Source organism: Plecotus auritus, assembly GCF_963455305.1.
Source record: "Plecotus auritus genome assembly, chromosome: 11".
In the NCBI taxonomy this organism is placed as follows: domain Eukaryota; kingdom Metazoa; phylum Chordata; class Mammalia; order Chiroptera; family Vespertilionidae; genus Plecotus; species Plecotus auritus.
The window spans coordinates 56,866,104-56,872,817 of NC_137777.1; the positions used below are offsets into that span (position 1 = coordinate 56,866,104).

At 49.4% G+C, this 6,714-nt stretch overlaps 1 long non-coding RNA gene across 1 annotated transcript; it reads left to right on the forward strand.

Annotated features, from left to right (window-relative positions):
* Positions 1-1,133: 1,133 nt before the first annotated feature.
* Positions 1,134-2,684, forward strand: LOC308236763. The gene is made up of 3 exons (XR_013959330.1): positions 1,134-1,362; positions 1,779-1,831; positions 2,437-2,684. It is a non-coding gene; the product is annotated as an uncharacterized lncRNA (long non-coding RNA).
* The last annotated feature ends 4,030 nt before the right edge of the window (positions 2,685-6,714 follow it).

The window sequence follows — 6,714 nt, forward strand, 5'->3', positions numbered from 1 at the left end:
TTCCACCTTCCTGTGGAGCCGTCTGGGTGCGTAGTGTTTTATTAAGGCGCCGTGAGCACCGTCTGCCATTGCTCGGTTTCCTCTGCAATTTTGAAAGATTAGTGGAATCCTGAGCAATGTTCTACCACATTCCTGTTGCCTCGTTGGGATTCGTCTTCTAATCGTGCGTTTTTCAGCAAGTGCTCACCATTCCGTCGTAAACTCGACCCCATTGCTGGCCAGGTGCCGAACATGAGAAACCTTCACTGAAAGTGACTTCTGATCCCGGAGCCACCTGTTCCCCTGGGGTCTCAGCGACAGCATTGCCCCCACCGCCCACGCAGGTGCCGGCGAGGTGGCAGTGCTCTGCGGGTGCACAGACGTCGCCACGTGAGTTCCTAGGGTTTGACTTTAACACGGCAGCACAGACCTCACTTTGTGTCTAAAGAAAATTTGCTGATCTGCTTGACTCAGACCACACGTTAGCCTCCTACCCTGTGTCCCCCCCAACTCCCCTTGGCCCCTCACTCTCCACATCCCCCTGACTCCCCTCATCCCCCAACTCCCCGTGTCCCCAACACTCCATGTCCCCCCGACTCCCTGTCTCCCGACACCCCCTGTCCCCGACTCCCTGTGTCCCCCGACTCCCCGTGTCCCCTGACTCCCCATGTCCCCTGACTCCACGCGTCTGGGTGGTGGCTCGCCCCGCCCGGCTCTGCTGGTGGATGGAAGGCTGAGAGGGTCGCGTGGCGAGAGCCTGAGAACCCGGCCACACACCGTTTCCTTCTTCAAGAAAATCGTTGCGTGGGGGATGGAGGGGACCAGGAGGGATGGGAGAGAGGACCCACTTTGTGCTCCGTGCATGACGCTTGGTCAGGACTGGACACATCGAGTCTCTGGCATTGAATTCTCAAGGTCATAAAACTCTCCCGCTTCTCAGTTTTAATTCATCAAAATGTCAGGAAAACAGCCTCAGCGTCTGCGCCTGCCCGGCTGAGCACTGTCACTGGAAAGCGCCGGCGGCTCCTCCTGCTTTGGGAGCGCTGGTTGGTCCTGCGGGGGCCTGAGTGCGAGCACGGAGCCCCCCTCCGCCTGCTCCCCACGCTGCTCCTGCGGCTCGGCTCCGTGGGTGGCCCTGGACAGAGGAGTGTCCACGTGGCTTCCCCAGGCTGACGGCTCACCTGTCCACCCGCGCAGGACCCACGTAGGTGCCCTTCTCATGCCCGGGGCAGCCTCGCTGTCTGCCTGGTGCCAGGCTCACCACAAGCAGCCCCTCCTGTCTGCACATGAACAGCCGTCTACCTGCGGCTCGGGGCGGAGCGGAACCCATGCCTGACTTTCCCTGGGATGCTGGCGAGATAGACATCTGTCCTCCTTTCTGTCGTGAGTGAATTCTTAAACCTGGTTTGTACCTTTAAGGGAGAGCAGGGACAGGTGTGACAGGGCAAGGTGTGGGTGTGGGCGTGGCTGCTGGGGTCTGTGAGTAGCTCTGACCCCAGGGGTTTGGGAGCAGCTGCCTGACACAGGCCGGGGTCTCTGAGCTGCATTGCTGGTTCTGACAGTCCGCTCCGCCTCAGACATCAGCACAGACCCGACGTGTAGAATAAGCACAGCCGCCTGGCCTGGGGTCAGCTGAGGGGAGGTCACCTGTGCAGGGGAGGTCACCTGTGCATGGGAAGTCACAGTACGGTTCCTAGCCAGGACACATGCTGAGGTTGTGGGATCAAGGCAGCCAATGGAGATATCTCTCTTACATCAATGTTCTCCTCCCTTCCTCTCTCCAATGTGTTAAAAATTAGAAAATAAAATAAAATGAACCCAATATCAAAGACGAAGTTGAAGTGACTTGGAGGTAAGTCAGCATGTTGGCGACACTCTGCACGCCCCCCCCCCCCCGCCCCCACTGTCTGCCTTTCTGAGAGGTCAGCCTGCTCTGGGGACCTGCCCAGCCGCTTTCCCAGCCTCCCTCCCAGCTTTCACAGGTCGTCTGATCACTGATGATTGTGGAAATGATTACATGATTGTAGTGACATGATACATATGAAGCATTTAGCTTAGTGCTCAGGAAAAATGGCAGCTGTCGCCATTCTTCTGAAGCATCCATCTTATATAAAAACTGCTGTTTGAAATTTTAACCCTGCTATTTGGCTTCTGTAAATGTTTGCTTGCTTAAATAATAAGGAAAATAAGACTACTCTCACTTCAGAGAGGCATTAAACCTTCCCCGGACGAAGTTATCAGTGCTGGCACCAGGCCAGGCCTTTGGTTGAAGTCTCAAGGCCCCAGCACATAGGGGCTCTTTAAGAACTTGCAAAGGGGGCCAGAAACACTCCATATTTGGGAGACAAAGAAGGTAAAAACATATAAATAGGGAAAATTCCTCCATGTTGGGGCCCAGAATTTGAGAGACATTTTCCTCTGGACCCTCTCGTAATAAATGTAACTCCATCTCTCTAGGTATTGCTTGGTTCTTGAGCCAGAAAACAACTGTGCTTGGCCTTTTGGCCTCTGGTGAATGGGCCAGGTTTGGGGCCCGGGGGAGCTGGATAGGCCTCCGGAGGTGCCGCTCTGCTGTTTTAGCAGAATTGAACTGAGGGACTCCGGGCGCTTCCGGACCTCAGCCCAGGACCCGGCCGGCATCTGGAGAGAGTAGACGGACACTTCTGGACCTGTCAACAGAATCGGTAAGGTAGGGGCCCTTATCAGTCAGGCCCACTCCAAGTGAGTGGAAGGGGGAGCTTGATCACCACCCCGGAAGCCATATAGCTTCCTCAGGCAATTAATCAGGAATCAGGTGGACTGTTAAAACTCTGCGTAAATATCTGGTAGAAGTCAAAAATTCTGACTGTCTGGTATATAAATGTGGGTTAGGAGGAGAATATTTGTTATCTCTTTCTATTGTTTAATTTGTTTAAAGATAGGGCGGACCCGCTCTGTTGGAATGCAAAAGTCTCTAGCAGCTGTGAGATTTCTTTTTCTCAGAGTCTTTTGCTCTCCATCAGAGAGGGAATCAGCCCACTTAGCTAATAAAAATTTCTCTCTATGTTTGTATAAGTAAGGGTTTCAGTTTGCTCTGATTTGTGAATTTGCTGTATTAAATTGAAATTTTAAAGTTCTAGGGTTAATTTAAAGGTATAAATTTATGACATTTCAAAGAACAAAGAACTTTTATTTATGGCTTTCTTATCTCTTTTGGTCGGAGACTTCCAGGGGCAGGGCTTACAGCTCTGCAGGGCAGAGAGATTTACAGGCCCTGTCCCTGCCTGTGACATCATAGTCCAACGTGAGCCACCTGAGGCGGAACTAAGGCTGAAGTTGTTATTAACTGTCTATGGACCCCGTTTACCCTGGTTGTGTGTCTTGTGGGGTCTGTTGTCTTCGTGGTTGTGTGTTTTGTTTGACTTGCTGTTTTCAGTTATTTATTAGGATCCTCGTAGAGGACATAACCTGGTCTTTCCCTTCCTCCCTCATCCTGATTCTGATAGCATCTGTAACTGGATTAAAGACCTTTTCTTTCAGGAGGCCATCCAGGCTTTCAGTCTGCAAGAAATCTCCCTACACACCCTTATCCTCATCCACTATCTTTCCAGGCTAACTAAAAGTCATTTTCTCCACAGGTCGGACCCCAGCCTCTGGGAGGGAGGATTACTACAGTGGTAGCCTGTAGTTTGTTCAGAAACTCCAACTGTTTCTATTTCTCCCTTCTGTAGGAATTGTCTTCCTCTGACTCACAATAGGAAAGGGAGTCAAGCAACTGGACTGCGGTGGGGCGGGGGGGGGTGGGGCAGTGGTTGGAGAAATCAAGGGTGGTAAAGGAGGAGGATTTAAGATCCTCTGGGCTTAGAGTAAAGAGGAAAAATCTATGAGGGAAAACAATGGTTACAGAAAGAAAAAAGTATCCTTAAACGTAAAAAGCCTAAATATACAGTATCTCAGACCATTTGCCTTGTTTCAGGACAGAGTAAGTGGTTAATACAGAAAGGGAGGGTGGTGTTGGCAGTTAATTATGAATCAGGGAGTGATAGGTTTTTGTTGATTTTTACTGGCTGCAGACCGCTCTGCTGGTGTAGGGGTCTGGTCCAGGTATCTTATCAGAACTTCATTAGATTCAAGGTTGCAAGTTTTCTGCAAGCATAATTAATCTTTCTCTTTTATTCTTTTAAACTCTTCCAATACTAAATTAGACCGATACAATATACTTGAAATTCATAAATATTAATATAAAAAAACTGACTGTTCACTTTTGATAATCATTAAAGGGTTGAGGTTTCTAAGAATAAAGAATTCTAATACATTAAAAAAAATTAAACCCCAGGAGCCAAGCAGAGGAGAAATGGAGCTGAAGTCCACAGCCGCCCTGGTGATTTAAAACTGGTTGCTAGACAGCCTCAGCCCCCGAGAGCCAGGTAAAAGAAGGGGGGCTGGATGCCCAAGCCGCCTGCAGCGGCTCTGGAAGAAGCAGCAGCAGCAGCGAGAAAAGTGGGGACTGACAAGTGGGGACAGCAGACATTTACCTGACACTAGAGCTGACCCGCTGCCACCCAGTGAGTAATGAGTGTTTTACAACAAGCAATACAAGACTTGGGCCTTTGGCTTGCTGGCTGCAGCAGTTAAACCAGAGCCAGTGACTGCTACTGGCCTTCCTGCAGCCCCAGGAATAGAGCAGCAGGCCCGGGAGCTGTGAAAGCAGCAGATAGAGCTAGTGGAAGCTCCCTGTTTGCAAATGTACTGAAAGGGTTCAGTACCTGTTGCTGCTGGAAGAGGAGGGCCTGAGATCCCCTTCTAGTCCACTCCTTTGGGAGAGGCCTGGTCGCTGCTCTGCCACAAAGGGGACTGGCGGGAAGACAAGGGACCTAATACCCAAGCCACTGCCACAGAAGCGCTTTGCAATATGCAAAGCTGTTTCTAACTGCAACTCTGGCTGTTTTGGACTGGCAGCTTAAAGTCAAAGGGCAAAGGAAAGGCCCTCTCCCTGGACCGGGGAGCCTTCAGGACTTTGAGATTCTCCAAGAGAGGAGGAATCTGACTGAGGGATGGCAGAGACCCTGTTGGGTTGGAAGGACCTAAGGACGCATGTTAAACTTATAAATTATGGCTTTCTAGACAGAGGTCCAGGCCCAGTTGTGTAGGGGTTAAGCTGCCTGTTTACAGCAAAACAACTTTCTCCCACGCAAGAATAAATTTTAGGGAAGTTAGACAGGCTGTGTTTGTGGCTAGAAAGAAGAACTGGCCACCATGCACAGCCCTGACAGTGGCCTGCAGAAAGCTGTATAATAGACTTAGATGATGCCTGTGTCTTCATGGACATGACTCCAGAAAGACAAGGACAATTTTGCTTTGTGTGGAAAGGTCAAGAATAGACTTTAGTCACCTCCCTACCATGTGTCATGTTTAGTAGCAGAAGATTTAGCTATCAGAAGTGGCCGCAGTGCCAATGTTACTGTCTTGCAGGCCTGTGTGACAATGCCCATGTCAGGGGTGGCACAAACCTCAACTATAGGAAACTGGCGGAGGCCTGTGTGGAACAGAGGGAAGTAGTGAAGTGGTGAGTACTAGTCCCCTGTTTACAGGAATTACAGACCCCGTGAGGTCCTGTGACACGTAAGACTACAAGTCAAGTAGTGGGAACCCTACTACAAGGACAGCTGTAACTGTCTATTTGAATATAGACACATTTTGAATTTCTTCTTGCCATTTGAAGACAGTTATATTACTTTGAAGAATCCATAGAAAGGACTGACAAGGAAAATCAGAAGATCTTAAAGCAGGCCAGAATATTTTTCTCCTTATACAATTCCTCTGAAATTTGGCAATGCTTAATAAATCATGGCAATAATTTCTTTGCATAAATTCAATAAGACTGGTTTCTAATAGTGGTTTTAATAACTGAAAACTTTGACTGGAGTGTCATGTTTTAAAGAGCCCTGTCTGAACTCTGAAGACTTGAAGCCAGTAAGAGTGCCAGGGAAAAGCCTGGTATCCTGCTTGGGAGCCCTGAAAATGGCTGGTGCTGGAGCGTCAGGCCCATGCCCTACCATCACTGGCGGTTGGTCAGAGTAGAAGGGGAGCAATAAGGACACCTCTGCGTCCCTGCGGAACCCCCACACACTCTAAGCCTTGATGAGTAGGAGGGCTACTGAGTTGGGCCTTAAAACCTAGGGTGTGGGCCCAGGTGGAGTCCCTGCAGGTGAGGGATTCACCTAACTCAGCAGATACTGCAGGCAGGCCAGGTGGCAGCTGGATGGCTTGGCTTCCTGACCCTATGGGGTACACTAAGGTTCAATCACGAAATTCCAGCAAAGGTAGTCAGTTACCATTTTTGTTGTGTTTATGCAAACAATCAGGCCAGATTGAACACAATAGGTAAATTGATCTTGATCTGGCTCTTTTGATAAACATAGAGGTAATTTTGAGGAGAAAAATTCTATTTCAATAGAGGTTATTAAAACTGAAATGTTTTCTTTCCCTTCCACCAGACCATTTGTTACAGTTTGTCTCTGCCAGGTCACAAGCCCACCTCCTTCTGTGCCCAGGCCTCATTGTCCCTCTGACCGACAGCAAGGATCTCTTGGCTCTGAGGGAAAACTCTGTCTCTCCTCAGCATGAAGCAGCTACAGAAGAAATTCAATGTTCATTTTCCCTAAAAGAATTCAGAGCCAGGATCCTTGAGGTAATATATTAGGCAGTTAGACAGACATGAGCAGAGCAAGGACGATGGGCCAACTAGCACTACCA